The sequence below is a fragment of the Crocuta crocuta genome, unplaced genomic scaffold (assembly GCF_008692635.1).
Source record: "Crocuta crocuta isolate KB4526 unplaced genomic scaffold, BGI_CrCroc_1.0 scaffold310, whole genome shotgun sequence".
Taxonomy (NCBI): Eukaryota; Metazoa; Chordata; class Mammalia; order Carnivora; family Hyaenidae; genus Crocuta; species Crocuta crocuta.
Genome location: NW_027532609.1, coordinates 1,393,108 through 1,409,111, shown reverse-complemented (window position 1 = coordinate 1,409,111; position 16,004 = coordinate 1,393,108). Strand labels below are relative to the sequence as shown.

The 16,004-nt window shown below is 34.3% G+C and overlaps 1 protein-coding gene across 4 annotated transcripts in view; it reads left to right on the top strand.

Annotated features, from left to right (window-relative positions):
• PEAK1 (pseudopodium enriched atypical kinase 1) overlaps positions 1 to 16,004 on the top strand; it is a 255,618-nt gene that overhangs the window by 90,552 nt on the left and 149,062 nt on the right. For all 4 annotated transcript variants that reach the window (XM_077780461.1, XM_077780463.1, XM_077780464.1 and 1 more), the window contains one exon: positions 12,678 to 12,841. The gene's annotated coding sequence lies outside the window, so the exon portion shown is untranslated. The remainder of the gene's footprint in view (positions 1 to 12,677; positions 12,842 to 16,004) is intronic.

Genomic DNA, 16,004 nt, shown 5'->3' with positions numbered 1-16,004 from the left:
ACACTGACATTCTAATTGTTTTTCTCCTATATAGATCAAGGTAAACGTTTTCCTCTTTCTACTTTCAAGAATTTTTTCGTTGTCTTTAGTTTTCAGAAGTTTGTCTACACTCTCTCGGTGTGTATTTCTTTGGGTTTATACTGTTTGAGATTCCCAAATATGAGAACTTTTCAACCATATTGTTTTCAAATACTTTTTCAGCCCTGCCCTATTTCTCTTCAACTTCCAAGACTGAAGATGTGAATGTTAGATCCTTTCTTAGAGTTTCATAGATATCTGAGTCTCTCTGTTCATTCGTATTCAGTCTGTTTCCTTCATGTTGTTCAGATTTGGTAACGTATTTAATCTTTTAGTTCACTGGTTCTTTTCTTTCTCTCCTCCATTCTGCTTTTGAGCCCATTATTGGCTTTTTTATTTCAGTTTTAATTTCAGTTCTGAGATTTCATTCTTTGTATCTTTTATTTCTTTGCTAAAACTTTCTATTTTTTTAGATTTTCTATTTTCATTTGTTTCCAGTGAGTTAATAAGTACTCATTGAAGCATTTTTATCATGACTGCTTTAAAATCCTTGTGAGCTAATTCTTAAATCTGTGTCATCTTGGTATTGGCATCAATTGATGGTTTTTCCTCGTTCAAGTAGAGGTTTTTGTAAATATAAGGTATGATAAGTGGTTTTCAGTTAAATCCTGGACATTTGGGGCATGAAGTCATGAGACTTTGTATTTTATTTTAATCATGTGTTTTAGCAGGCCTCTTTTGATATTGTCCTGGCAAGGTAAGAGTATAAGTGCAGGGTCAAATTGTTGGGTTATTTTTGTTTGACTTCCAAAGAGGCTGCTAAACTTGCTGGCAAATTTTTACATTCCTACTAGCAATGGCGTGAGCATTTCATATATTCTACATTAATTTATCCTATAGTCATTTCTGCAGTAATGAAAATGTTCTGTATCTGCACTCTCCAGTGGCTTAGTCACTAGCCACTTGTGGCTGTTGGGCAAGTAAAATATGGCTAGTACATCTGAGGGACTGAATTTTTATTGAATTTATCAAGTTAGATTTAAATGGTTTTTTGTGCCTAGTGGTTACTGTATTGGACAGTGCATCGATGTTAGCTCTGTATCCTTACCAATATTTAGAACTGTCAGTCTTTCAAATTTTAGTTCTTCAATGAGTGTTAAGTTCTTACTGCAGTTTTGTTTTATGTACGTATTGACCACTTAGTTTTTATAATGATGTTTTTAAAATAGCAAAAGTTTTTAATTTTGATAAAGTATAGTCTGTCAGGTGGCTAATCTCCATAAAATGTTTTCCTTGTTTTCATTTTGAAGTTTTATAATTTTACATTTTCTCTTGGGTTCTCTTGGGTTTCTCTAACTCTTTTGGAGTTAGATTTGTACATATACAAAATGTGTGAGGTAAAGGCAAAATTCATTTACATTCTATATGAATGTCTATTTTTGGGTTTTCTGTTCTATTCCATTTTTCTATATGTTTATCCTTAGGTTATTACCAAATTGTCTTGATTGCTGTACTTAATAATTCTAGAAACCAGAGGTGCCTGTGTGGTTCAGTTGGTTAAGTGTTTGACTCTTGATTTTGGCTCAGGTCATGATCTCGAGGTTTGTTGAGATTAAGCTCTGGGTCTGTCTCTGTGCTAGCAGCATGGAGCCTGCTTGGGATTCCCTCTCTTCCTCTCTCTCTGCCCCTCCCCCACTTGCATGCACTTTCTCTCTCAAATAATTAAACTTATAAAAAAAGAGAAAAAAATTCTGGAAATGGGTATTTTAAGTATTCCTACTGTGATCTTAATTTTTAAATTATTTTTATTATCCTGTCCGTTGGGATTTTCGTACACATTTTATAATCATCTTGTACATTTCTACAAAAAACCTCTGAGATTATAATTTGAATTGAATTGAATGTATAGATGAATTGGGAAGAATTGTCTTATTAATACTGAATCTTCCAATCCATAAATATGGTATATCTCTTCATTTATTTCAGTTTAATTGGTCTTGACAGTGTTTTGTAGCTCTCATTCTACAGGTCTTATACATATTTTGTTAGGGATAAACTCAAGTGTTTCATGTTTTTGATTTCTATTATTCATGGTATTTAAAAGTTTAAAAATATCTAGTTGTTTTTTTTATATAGAAATATAATGAGTACTGTATACACACACACACACACACACACACACATATATACTTTGTATTTTACAGTTTTCCTAATCACTTAATAGTTTTTGTATTTGTTGTCTAGATTCCTTAGGATTTTCTGTATAAATAATCATGTCTCTTTTAAAGATATCTTAACTTCTTCCTTCCCCATTGTTATGCTTTTCATTTCTTTCTTTTGCTTCATTACACTAACTATGAACTACAGTGTAATGTTGAGTACAATGCTTATTATTTATTATTATGTCAGTATTTTACAGATGCCCTTTATCAAATTAAGGTAGTTCTTTTCTATTCTGAGTTGTCTGAAGTTTTGTTATGAATAAGTATGGAAATTTGTTAAATATTTTTCTGTGTTTATTGAAATGATCATATTGTTTTTCTCCTTTATTCTGTTAATGTGATTAATAACATTGACTTTTTTAAAATGTAAAATCAACCTTGCATTCATTCTTATATATTGCTGAATTTGACTTGCTATTTTGTTAAAGATTTTTGCATCTATGTTTGAGAGAGGTATTGGTGTGTACTTTTCTTAAATGCCTTTTTCTGGTTTGGGAATTAATCTAATGCTTGCTGGCCATATAAAATCAGTTTGAAAATGTTCCCTCCTCTGCTTTCTGGAAGAATTTATGTAAGATTGGTATTACTTCTGTCTTTACATGTTTGGTGAAATTTACCAGTTGATAACTGGAGTTTTCTTTGTGGGAACATTTTTTAAATTACATTTTTAATTTCTTGAATAGATGTAGGGCTCTTTAGGTTATCTGTTACCTCCTGAGTCAGTATTGGTAATCTGTGTCTTTTAAGAAATTTCCATTACATCTTAGTTGTCAAATTTATTGGCACAAAATCATTCATAATAGTCTCCTGTCAGTGTCTGTAGACTCTTAAGTAATGGTCCCCCTTTCATTCCTGTTATTGATTTCTTTTTTTAAAATTTTTTTATTTTTTAATGCTTATTTTTGAGAGAGAGACAGAGTACGAGCAGGAAAGGAGCAGACAGAGAGGGAGATACAGGATCTGAAGCGGGCTTCAGGTTCTGAGCTGTTAACAGAACCCGATGCAGGGCTTGAACTCATGAACCTTGAGATCATTACCTGAGCCTAAGTTGGATGCTCAACCAACTGAGCCACTTAGGTGCCCCCTGACATGGATGATTTCTGTATTCACTCACTCAGTGTAGCTAGAGGTCTTATCAGTTTCATTGATTTTTTTGTTGTTTTTTTTTTGTCTTTTCACAGAACCTGTTGTTAGGTTCATTCATCTTTCTCTGTTTTCAGTTGTCTGTGTTATTTTTTTTAAATTTTTTTTTAATGTTTTATTTATTTCTAGGAGAGAGAGAGAGAGAGAGACAGCGTGAGCAGGGGAGGGTCAGAGAGAGAGGGAGTCACAGACTCTGAAACAGGCTCCAGGCTCTGAGCTGGCAGTCAGCACAGAGCCCGACGCGGGGCTCGAACCCACAAACCGCGAGATCATGACCCAAGCGAAAGTCGGATGCTTAACCGACTAAACCACCCAGGCGCCCCTGTCTGTGTTATTGATTTCTATTCTTGGTTATTTTGTTAGTGTCTACTTACTTAGGTTTAATTGGTTCCATTTTTTTGGGGTAGCATTTTATGGTGGAAGTTTTAGGCCTCCCCACCCCCAAATATAAGCATAGAAAACTATATATTTCTTCAAAGCACCTTTTTATCTGCATCTCAGAATTTTGATAAGGTTGGGTTTTCATGTTTATTCATTTCAAGATATTTTCTGATTTCTTTTGTGATTTCTTATGTGGCCCTTGGGTTATTTTGGAAGTAGGTTGTTTAATTTGTAAATGTTTGAAAATTTTCCAGATATCTTACTGTTAATTGATTTCTAATTTAGTTCCATTTTGAAAAGGAAATGGTTGTGTATAGTTTTGGTTCTTTTATTTATTTATTAAAAATTTTTAAAAAAATATTTTTCATTTTTGAGAGTGTGAGTGGGGGAGGGGCAGAGAGAGAGAAGTAGAGGGCGACACAGAATGTGAGCAGGCTGCAGGCTCAGAGCTGTCAGCATAGAGCTTGACAAAGGACTCAAACTCACAAGCTGTGAGATCATGACCCGAGCTGAAGTCAGACACTTAACCGACTGAGCCACCCAGGTGCCCTTCTTTTTTAATTTTGATGGAGTAGGGGCAGAGAAAATCCACTCAGCACAGAGTCTAACGCAGTGCTTGACACAGGTCTCCATCTCACAACACTGAGATCATGACCTGAGCTGAAATCAAGAGTCAGACACTTAACCAACTGAGCTCCCCCGGCGTTCCCATGGAATTATTCTATCTTCTAAATGAAATTTACCCTTAATCATTGTGAAATCTTCCTCATTATCTTTGATAATATTTTTTGTTTTGTCTTTTATATTGTCTGTTATACGTATGGCTATTCCAGCTCTCTTAAGATTTTGGTTGATGTGGTATATATTCCATGCTTTTAATCTATTTTCTTATTTTTGTGTGGGATTCTAATAGCATGTCAGTATATTCAATATATTTTTTATCTGGTTTTTAATTGGAATATTTAGAGAATTAACATGTAACATATTTATCAATGTGGTTGGGTTTAAATCTACCATCTTGCTTTTGTTTTCTATTTACCCTTTCTTTGAATTAATTATACTTTTCCATTTAATCTTCCCTGTTGGTTTATTCCCTTTTTGGCTTATTCTTTGTTCTTTTTATTTATTTATTTATTTATTTATTTATTTATTTATTATTTATGCATTTATTAAAATAAATGGTATAAGATTTATGCCATGCCTCTTTAGTTTACTATATTGTGTTATCAATTATATCACTTCTCATATCACTTATAATGTAAGTGATATCCCATATTACTTATAATGTAAGATCTTTTTCTGTTGCATCATGGTCATTTTTTCTTTTTGAGCTTTACTTTAGAAAAAAAAAAAAGCAAAATTTTTTTAAGTAACATCTCTACCCATTGAGGGGCTCAGATTCAATGACCCCAAGATCAAAAGTCACATCCTCTACCAGCTGAGCTAGCCAGGTGCACCAATGTGTCTTGAAGTTCACTAATCTTTTCTTCAGCAATGAATATACTACTGCTTGTCGCATTCAGTGAAGTTTTCATTTGGGTATTATGTCTATTTTTTAATTGCTATAAGTTCTATTTGACTTTTTAAAAAGACCCCTCCCCCATTCTCCATTATGTTCCTGTTTTCATGTACATTTTTCCTTTCAATGACTTTGCTCCATTAATTACATCATCCTTGTTATTTCCAGGTCTCTGTCTGTTGACTTATATTTTTATGTGTCACATTTTCCAGCTTCTTTGGCCAGTATTTTTTAGTTAGTTTAGTTTAGTTTTGAGTAGGCTTCACGCCCAGCACAGAGCCTAGTGCAGGGCTTGAGCTCACAACCCTGAGATCAAGACCTGAACTGAGATCAAGATTTGGATACTTGACGAACTGAGCCACCCAGGTGTCCCCTTCGTCCACTAATTTTTAATTGAGTGATAGATATTTGCAAATTTTACATACCGAGTTCATGATTTTTGTGGCATTCGTTTAAAGAGTGTTGGACTTTTCCCTCACAAGCATTATAAATCACTTATTAGTTTGATTGTTTTCTAGGCTTTCAAGCTTCTTTCAGGTGGGACTATAGTAGCTTTTATTCTAGAGCTACTTTCCCCCTCCATCTGTGGTTTGGCCCTTATGGGGTCACAACCGCATTGTATACTCAAAGAGGGAACTTGTTGAAACCTTGGCCCCCTGTCAGCTCTGAGTAGCCTTTATCTGACTACTCCCTGGTAATTTTCTTTCCTTAGAAATTCTTGTTGGCTGGCCTAAAGAAATTTTACCCTTCTCATCCACGGGTTTTTATTTAGCTAAATATTCTAGGGAACCCTCATTTAAGTTGCTGGAACTCTCTCTGTTCTCTGGAACTCTGCCCCATAAATTCTAGCCACCTTGGCCTCCTTGTACATTTTTCTCTGTCTCCTCAAGTCACCAAGATTGCCAGGTTCTGTCTGGGTTCCTCCTCCCGGCTGCTCAGGAGTGGTAAACTGCTTCCTGGCTCAGAGCCTTGGGCAATGGTAGGACTTGCCTTGTTTGTTTCCCTTTTTTCAGGGATCACAGTCCTGCACTGCCTGTCTCTGAAAATAGTCCTTTCCTATATTTTGCCATGTTCTAGTTGTTTGCACTAGGAGGATTATTCTAGACTGCTTAATCCCTCATGGTCAGAAGTGGAAGGTGAATCATTCTAAAATAAATTTTTAATACTTAACACCTTTACAAACTTCTGAAATTCTCAAGCAATTACTTTTTTTACCCAGCATTTAACCAGTGATTCACTTTTCCTCAGTATTGTTATAAATGATATTGTATCAACTGTAGGACTGTTTACTTATTTTTCAATTCAGAATCCATTACAAACTTTAAATCAGAAACTGACTCAAGAAAATGATTTATCATATCTCATAAATTTCACAAATTAGGAAAATGAGTTTTTGAATATGTAAAAACTCTCTCAATATCATGGGATGATTATTTTTATTTTTTTCATTTTATTTTTTAATTAAAATATGTTTAATGTTTATTTATTTTGAGAGAGAGAGAGACAGAGCACAAGCAGGGGAGGGGCAGAGAGAGAGGGAGACACAGAATCTGAAGCAGGCTCCAGGCTCTGAGCTGTCAACACAGAGCCTGACACAGGGCTTGAAGTCATGAACCCTGAGATCGTGACCTGAGCCAAAGTCAGATGCTTAGCTGACTGAGCCACCCATCCACCCTGGGATGATCATTTGAAATATAAAATTATTATTTATCACTTAAGTAGAAACATGAAAGACTAATATACTGGTGAATGAATCAGTTGATGTAATGTTTTAAAATATAAATCCTGTCATTGTAGAATATAAACATGTTCAGTATACTTTCGGTTAGGAACTGGCAAACATTATCTATAAAGGGCCAAACAGTGCATATTTTAGACTTTGTGGACCACATGGTCCCTGTCACAACAACTCAACTCTGCCTTTGTAGTATAAAAGCAGCTATAAACAGTACATTAAAAATGAACTGGCTGTGTTGTGATAAAACTTTATTTTTAGACAGCAAAATTTGAATATCATAAATTTTTAGATCTCAAATACTCTTCTTTGACTTTTTCCCCCCATTGCTTAAAAAGCTATTCTTATCTTGTAGGCCTTACAGAAACAAATGGCTAGCTGGTCGCATTTGGCCCAAGGGTCATGGTTTGACAGTACCTGCTCTAAATGATTAGAAAGCTCCCAAGTAAGCTGTCAGATTCTTAGCCAACTGTTGTGTTTTAATTCCAAATGATATTTTTATTCAAACTATTGTCTACTATTAAATCAAATAGCAAAGTAAACAAGATCACACAATACTGAGCTGATAGGGCTTTGACCAATTTTTAGTGTTACAAGTTATATCAGAGGTTCCTTGGGCAATTTGTATGCTCAGAAAGAAGTTAAGAATTTAAAATAAACATTATTTATTGTTGTCATTATATAGGAATTAATAAATAGATTTAAAATCAGAACACTTTTCACATTTTTTAAAGATAGAAGTATACCTGATATGTATAATAGATGAATCTATATATTAGTTTCAGGTATACAACATAATGATTCTATATTTGTATATATGGCAAAATGACCACAATAAGTCTAGTTAACATCCATCACCATACATAGTTACAGAATTTTTTTCTTGTGTTGGGAACTTTTAAGATTTACTGTTTTAGCAACTTTCAGGTATGCAATACAGTATTATTAACTATGGTCACCATGCTGTACGTTACATCCCTATTCTTTACTTATTTTATAATTGGAAGTTTGTACTTTCTGATCATGTTCTTTGAAGGGTGTAATACTCGGGGCATCTGGGTGGCTCAGTTGGTTAAGCGACCGACTTTGGCTCAGATCAGATCTCAAGGTTCATGGATTCGAGCCCCGCATCAGGCTCTGTGCTGACATCTCAGAGCCCGGAGCCTGTTTCGGATTCTGTGTCTCCCTCTCTCTCTGCCCCTTCCCCATTCATGCTCTGTCTCTCTCTGTCTCAAAAATAAATAAAACTATTAAAAAATTTTTTTAAATGAAGGGTGTAAGACTCAAGATATTTTTCTCACAAATTCTTAATTGTTTGGATAAATTAGATGCTTTTTTCCATGAACATTATAAGCTCATTCCTGTCTTTTGACATGTATATCCTATGTCTGGAACATTCTTCTAAATCATTCCATGTCTGGCTCATTTCATTCAGTTTTAACTTAAACATCATCTCCTCAGATGCCTTCCTTGATGCACTATTTAAAAGTATCTACACTTTCTCAATCTCTTTCTAATACCCCGTTTTATTTTCTAAAGAGCATTTATACCATCTGAAATTAGTTTATTTATTTATTTGTCTCTTTCTGTATTATAACGTAAAATCTGTGAGAGGAGATCTTTCCTCCATTATTACCTCTTATCTCTAGAACATTGCCTTTCATTATGTATAATTGGAAAGATGAATAAATGGAAATATCTCTAATGGATGATTTGTAGAAATATTTGACATGCTAACTTGTATTGTGAATTGCTAGAAATGAGTATAATGAGTAATTTTACCCCAGTTTATTTTGCTACAGAACTACTTTCTCTTTAAGCATATAGCTCTATTAGTCTTCCATAGAAAACATTTTGGAAATGTAATATGGCTTATTGATACATTTAACTTTTTTCTTTTTAATTTGTAATAATTTGAAATTTACACACCAGTTGTAAGAATAATTTTTCCTAAATCATTTGAGAGTAAGCTAAAATTATCACAATCAAGAACTCAATATTGGTAGGTTAACAACATCTAATCCACAGCCCCATTCAAGTCATGCAGGTTCCTCTGGAAATCAGTGGTGAAAATCCCTAGAAGGGAGAGAGATTCAGAATAGGAGGCCTCAACATTTGCATTTGTATTCCTTTTCATTCCTTGGTTGGTCTTTAAATTCACATGTGGAGAGAAGACGCTGTAGAGCCTAGTGGAAAGTGATAGCTCATGTGGGAAGTTGTTGAGGTCATATTTCTAATCAAATATGGAGTCTGAGTCCTATTAGACACACTAGGATTTTTGTTGAAATCTTAGGAGGGTCCTTCCTGTCTTACAAGTAAAGACTGTAAGGCCAAAGGGATTTATTCTAAGATGGAGGTCAAAGCTGAAGCATACCTTCCCTAACAAAATATAAAACCAGCCATCCACAAATTCAAAATGATCAGCCAGTATTCAACTTCCTATTAGAAGAAAAATCAATGTACTTCAAAAGAAGATAACAAAGTACAGAGTATTGTCCAGTATACAATAAAAAAATTATTAATCATATGAAGAACTAGGAAAATATTATCCATAGTTTTTTTTAAAAAAAGGAATTAATCCAGATGTCGTTAAGTGACAATACCTTTAAATGAGCTATTATAAATATGGTCAAGAACTTAAAGGAAAAGGAGGATATAATGAAGGAAAATACAGACTTCTCTGCAGACAGAGGTAGGAACTATTTTTTAAAAAATAAAAAGGAAATTATGGAACTGGAAATACAATACCTGACATGAAAAATTCACTCGATAGACTTAATGGCAGACAAAAGATGACAGAAGAAAGGGCCTTGACAGATCAGTAGAATTATCCTATTTGAAGAACAAAGAAGAAAAAAGATTTAAAAACAAAGCAAACAAAAGAAAAAACAAAAACAAACAGAACGTTGGTGACCAGTGGGATTATAAGCAGTCAACCTTATGCATATTAAAAACCTAGAAGCAAGAGAGAGAAGATGGGACAGAAATTTTTAAAAATAAATAGACTAAAAATTTCTCAAATTTAACAGAACACTAAATTGTGGAGCCAAGAAGCTCAATGAACTCCCCTCCCCCCAAAATATATGAAAACTAAATCTAGACACATAATAGTTACATTCCTGAAAACCAATGATAGAGAAAATCTTGAAAACGGCCAGAAAACAAAAGAAACAATCATATTAATGACTGCTGACTTATCAGAATAATGGAAGCCAAATAAACTATGGCATGGTATCTTGAAAGAGCTGTAAGGAAGAAAAAGAACCTTTCAGCTCAGAATTCTATACTTAAATGTTATTCAGAAATAAAGGTAAAGAAAGGTGATTTCAGATAAAAAATTAGATGATTCATTGTCAGCAGACTTGCAGTGTAAGCAATAATAAAAGAAAGTTTTTAGCTGAAGAGCAGTGGTATCAAATGGAAAGTCTGTTCTACAGGAGAACTGAAGAACAAGAACGATAAAGTGGGAAAATATCTTATTCTTTCTTCCGTTACTTTCTTTAAAAGAAAGCTGACTTTTTTTTTTAACTGACTTAAAACAAAAGTTAAAACCATTTTATTATGGGTTCTATAATATAAGTAGAAGTATACCATAACAACCGTTAACAAAAAGGGTTTGTAATCAATGGAATTATACTACTGCAAGGTTCTTATGCTTGGCATGATATTCAATATTAACTTTAAACTGTGGTAATTTGAGGATGCTTATTATAATTCTTAGTGTCACCCTCCCCCAGGACAAAGAAGTAAAGAGCAATTAAAGTAAAACATTACAAATACTTGATTAACTGAAATTGAGGCAGGAAAATGTAGAACAAAACAAAAAGCAGAGAACAATAGGGATGCCTGGGTGACTCAGTCAGTTAAGCGTCCGACTTCAGCTCAGGTTATGATCTTGCAGTTCGCGGGTTCGAGCCCCGCATCAGGTTCTATACTGACAGCCAGCTCAGAGCCTGGAGCCTGTTTCAGATTCTGTGTCTCCCTCTCTCTCTGACCCTCCCCTGCTCATGCTGTCTCTCTCTCTCAGAAATAAATAAAACATTAAAAAACAAAAAAACAAACACCAGAGAACAATAGAAATAGAAAACAAACAGCAAAATGGTAGTTTTAAACTCAGTCATTTCGGTAATCACATTACATATTGATAAACTAAACTCTGCAATTAGGAGTCAGAGATTTCAGACTGTATTAAAATACAAGACCCAACTCTATCCTGTCTACAGATTGCACATATAAAATGTTAAGATTTAATGAAACACTGTTTATAATTCTTTGTCCCTTACGTTGTTAGATAACCATTAATGACTATATTATGGTGGAATACCTACAAGTCCAAGAATAAACTATTCAGAAAAAATAATTTGGGGGGGCCGAGAGGACAAGAATGCTGATGGGTTATAGGCAGATAGTGGAGCACTACTTTAGGAGAGAGTGGGGTGATCCAAGTCTCATTTCAGTTTGCCACTGGCCAAACACCTACCCTTGGGAAACCACTTTTCTATTACTATGTGCTTTTCTAGGGCACCAATATTTGTAAACCCATGTGTTCAGGTTTTTTTTTCCCATCTTCAGATTTCACAGTTGAAATGGGCATAAATTGTATTTTTCTTCTCAAAAGACTCATTTAATGAAAATGGATGGAGTAATTTTTCCACTGTCTGTGTTATCCTGGGCATCATTATTTCATCTGCATATTGGTTGTATATACATATATATGTATGTATATATACATGTATATATATGTTCTTGGTAATATGTCTCCTACATACTGCCTAATGTTGTTATGTACCTCCTGAAGTGGAGGTGTAAGCACTGTGAGAACATTGGGTGGTGCTTTCATCATGGATAACCCAACTGTGTTGGAGTTCAATATTGTTTGATGGTGCACAAATGAAAACTTCTGTTTCAAAATATCTTTTTGTTCTTAATATTTATTCAGAGGTTCAATTCTGTATTATGTAAGCACAATCCAGAATCATTTAAAAAGTAATTACATTTATCTTTCTCTTTCTACTTAACTTAGAGGCCTTTTCCTTATATTTGGTGTTACATAGAAAACAAATCAGAGGTTGTGCCAGTCTGAACATACATGTAACTGGTGCCTCAGAGTCAGAAATAGGTAGGAATTTATTAACTTAATTTCAGGTGATCTCCTGTATACCAGATTATAAATATATTTCATACTTGTGCCAAAAGTAAACTGCAAAGTAGCTAGAGACATTTTTGCATTTGGAGATACCTACTTTCATATTTTACAAAGACTGTATCAGAATTGGACACTGTTATGTTTAGAATTGGGTTTTTATAAGGATGAAGTAGGGTTTAATATTTCTCATTCAGTTAATGCTCTTAGATTGGCTCTTGCATAGCTCAAAACAGATGTTCAAATGAAGTCCTAGAAAGTTTCAGGTGCATCTGTACTAGTTTGAGTCTTAGAAATTATTTGGTTCTTAGGTATGACATAGATCGTTATTAAATGTGTAGGATTCTGTCCATGTCTACACCTAAGTAAGGAAGTTACTTCTTAAATGAATAAGACTAATTGTAACTATTGAGTGAGGGTGAAATTAAGAATATCCTAAAGGAAAGAAAAATGCCCAGTGTATTTAAAACTAGTTTATTCTCCAATTTAGTTCTACTTTATTTTTTTCTCTTGCAGTAAACATTGCTGTCTTCAGAATATAAGTTAAGGAATGAGAGGCAAAGAAGAAGTACATTCATCCTGGAAAGACCCAAAGCACTTTGAAACTGTAAACGAATGTAATGATAGCTGCTAAAACCACCTTAGTCACCATAATGGATGAAGAACTGCAAATTTAAACGGTAACCAGAATTCTCATATTGTGTTACACTTCCACCAAGAACTTTTATAGAACTTGAAAGGATTTCTTTCTAAGTTTAAACATTTACCTTACAAATACCAAAGTGTAGATAAAGCTGATAATTTTATGACTTATTTAGCATAGTCAGATCTTTGGTTTGGCCTTTAATGTTTGACCCTGATATTGCTCAGAAGAATTGTCATTTCCCCCTCGCCCCCCAGTTTATGAACTTCTTAACTTAGAAACAGATAAGCTTATTTGAGTAGAAATACAGCACAATACTAGTATATTTATAAGTCCATTCTTGACCAAATACTTTTCCTTTCATAGAAACAGCTCAGGGAACTGTAAGTGGTAGTATGCTATCACATATGCAAAGGGTTTTTAGTCTTGTTTTCTGAACTTTATTTCATGTTATTTTTTAATTACCCTACTTGGCATCTGATCTCTTGAGCCTTTTGCCTTCATATCTGACATCTTTTTATTTAATCATTATTTTCTCCTTTGCCCACCCTTCTCAGGAATTTAGAGTTATAAGCAAAACAAAACAAAACAAAACAAAAACAGAAAAAAAAAACAACAAAGAAAAAAGTACAAAAAACAAGAAACCAGAGTAGAAAAGAGGGGAAAAAAAACAGGAAAAGATTATAAAATTATTTCTTCTTGTGAAATTACAAGGACTATTACATTTTAAGTAGAGTGGAAAGCAACTGTAGAAAGGCGTAAGATTCCTTGTCAGTCTTCTTAAATCTCCTTGATCTTAGGCCATAATTGTTTCAGTGCATGTTTTGTAAGATTGCAGATTTAAAAAAAATTTTTTTATAGTTTATTTAGTTTTGAGACACAGAGAGAGAGAGAGAAAGACAGAGTGTGAGTGGGGGAGAGGTAGAGAGAGAGGGAGACACAGAATCTGAAACAGGCTCCAGGCTCTGAGCTGTCAGCATAGAGCTCGATGCAGGGCTCAAACCCACAAACTGTGAGATCATGAGCTGGAGTCAGATGCTTAACCAGCTGAGCCACTCAGGCACCCCACATTGCAGATTTTTAAAAGGCATCTTAGTGGACATTTACAACTGTAATTCATTGGAAGTGTACTAATTTGATTTTGATGGATAATCATTTGTTTTTTTGAGTCACTGTGTCATGGTAGTGAATAGGTGCAATTGACTAAAACTAAGTCCCTCTGGTGAAGTGCAGGAGATGTGAAAAATCATCAAATACACTACCAGTTGCTAGTCCTAATAATTCTTAGGAATAAAGGGCCTATTTCAAGAGAATTATTCAAACTGAGAAGTGTAACCCAGGATAAATAGTATATAAAGAATGGATGTTCTCGCTATTCTTTCCTATGCTAACATTAACCTTGATTTTAAAAATGCCTGAACATCAGTTTTTTACAAACTTCTCCAATTGCTGGTTTAAACCTCTACTTGTGGCATAGTTAGAACTTTTCCACGTTCTTGCCATAACCACCCACATAGCAGCGTTTAGCCTTTCTAAATGTCCAGTAAATTCTTTATACTTCTCAACCATTAAAAAATAAAGTTGAAGAAAGTAACTTTTGAAGCACAGCAGAAATTAAAGTACTGAGTGTTCATTTATGCAGTTAAGATAATACATAGAAAGTCTTCAAATATTCTCTGTCTTTCTTGGTGGTAATCTAAGTTTTCTGTCCCCATTAAATTATTCCTGATTCTATAATCTTAAATAGCCAACAGTTTTATTAATGAGATTAATACATTAAACATTAAAAACAAATAATATTGTCAAAATTTTTACTGGTACTTTTACCATTCTTTGTCATACTCAATTCCATTAAATCCTTCTTTCAGTATTTTTGGTAACCAGTAATAGGATCATTGAAATCTATAGATAGTGGATATTTCCAATAATTAATATCTACTTTTTTCACTTCAATTTTGTGTGTGTGGGGTGGAGGGGGTTATAATGTTATCAAGAAGCAAACTGGAATACAACTTGACCTCACTATGAAATAAAAGAACTGCACTGATTCTGCCAACTAGCCCAGTTCAGAAGTAATGTAACTTACATCCACGAAGTATGTAGAATTTAAAAAGCTCAGTTGCATTTACATATTTAATTTTTCTGGCCCCATTCAAGCTGAGTGCCTCCAAAATCCCAAATCTATGGTATTTGAAGAGGGAATTCGATTTCTATTTGTGTGAATAACTGGATCTCTAATTGTACAAATTTGAAGTCCAGATTTCTAATGGTGCAAACTATCATGGCCACGTTGAAGAGGCTAAAATTTAAAAGACGTTCTAGCTAGGTTAAAAAGTAGAATCAAACACCCAGTTTTATCTAAATTCATTTTATGAGCTTAAAATTATGATTCTTAGGGTAGAGGATATGTTCTTGCAGACAGCAAGACCACTCTAATCAATATATCCATCTAGAATCTTACGTTTGTAAAGCTTAGTAGGCCTTTAGAACGTCCTCTGCGGCACCTTTGTTCGCAAAACTGTCCTTATGGAGGGAGGCCTAGGTGCAATTTGCCAAGACAAAAAGGAATTAAAAATAACAGTGGGGCACCTGGGTGGCTCAGTTGGTTGAGCATCTGACTCTTGATATCAACTCAGTCATTATCTCCTGGTTTGTGAGATCCATCCCCATGTCAGGCTCCACGTTGACAGCATGGAGCCTGCTTAGGATTCTCTCTACCCCTTTCTCTGCCTCTCCCCTACTTGTGTGTGTGCACATGCTCTTTCTCTTTCTCTCTCTCAAAATAAATAATAAAATAAAACTTTAAAAAAAAAGCAGTAAGTAATATGTATTGCGTGATTGTCATGCCAAGCATTGGGATTAGTGATTAACGTGCATTCTCAAGTTTCACAACTATATTTGATGTGAGTCTAATTATTAAATATCTCATATTTTACATATGAGGAAACATGTCCTCAGAGAAGTTAAATAAATTGCCCTACCTCACGTATACTAGTTAGAGGTAGAGCCAGTTCTGTCTGACTTCACAGCCTGAGCTCTTCACCAGAGGGGTGTTTTGGTTTACAAATGTTCCCTACCATGTGTTGCAGTTGCTTCTTTGTGCGGTGTAGGTAGCAAGTCCTTACTAGTGGCATCCTCATCTTAGCCCCCTTGAGGCACATATGAGGTTTCTTTTTTCTTTCTTTTTTTTTTTTTTTTTT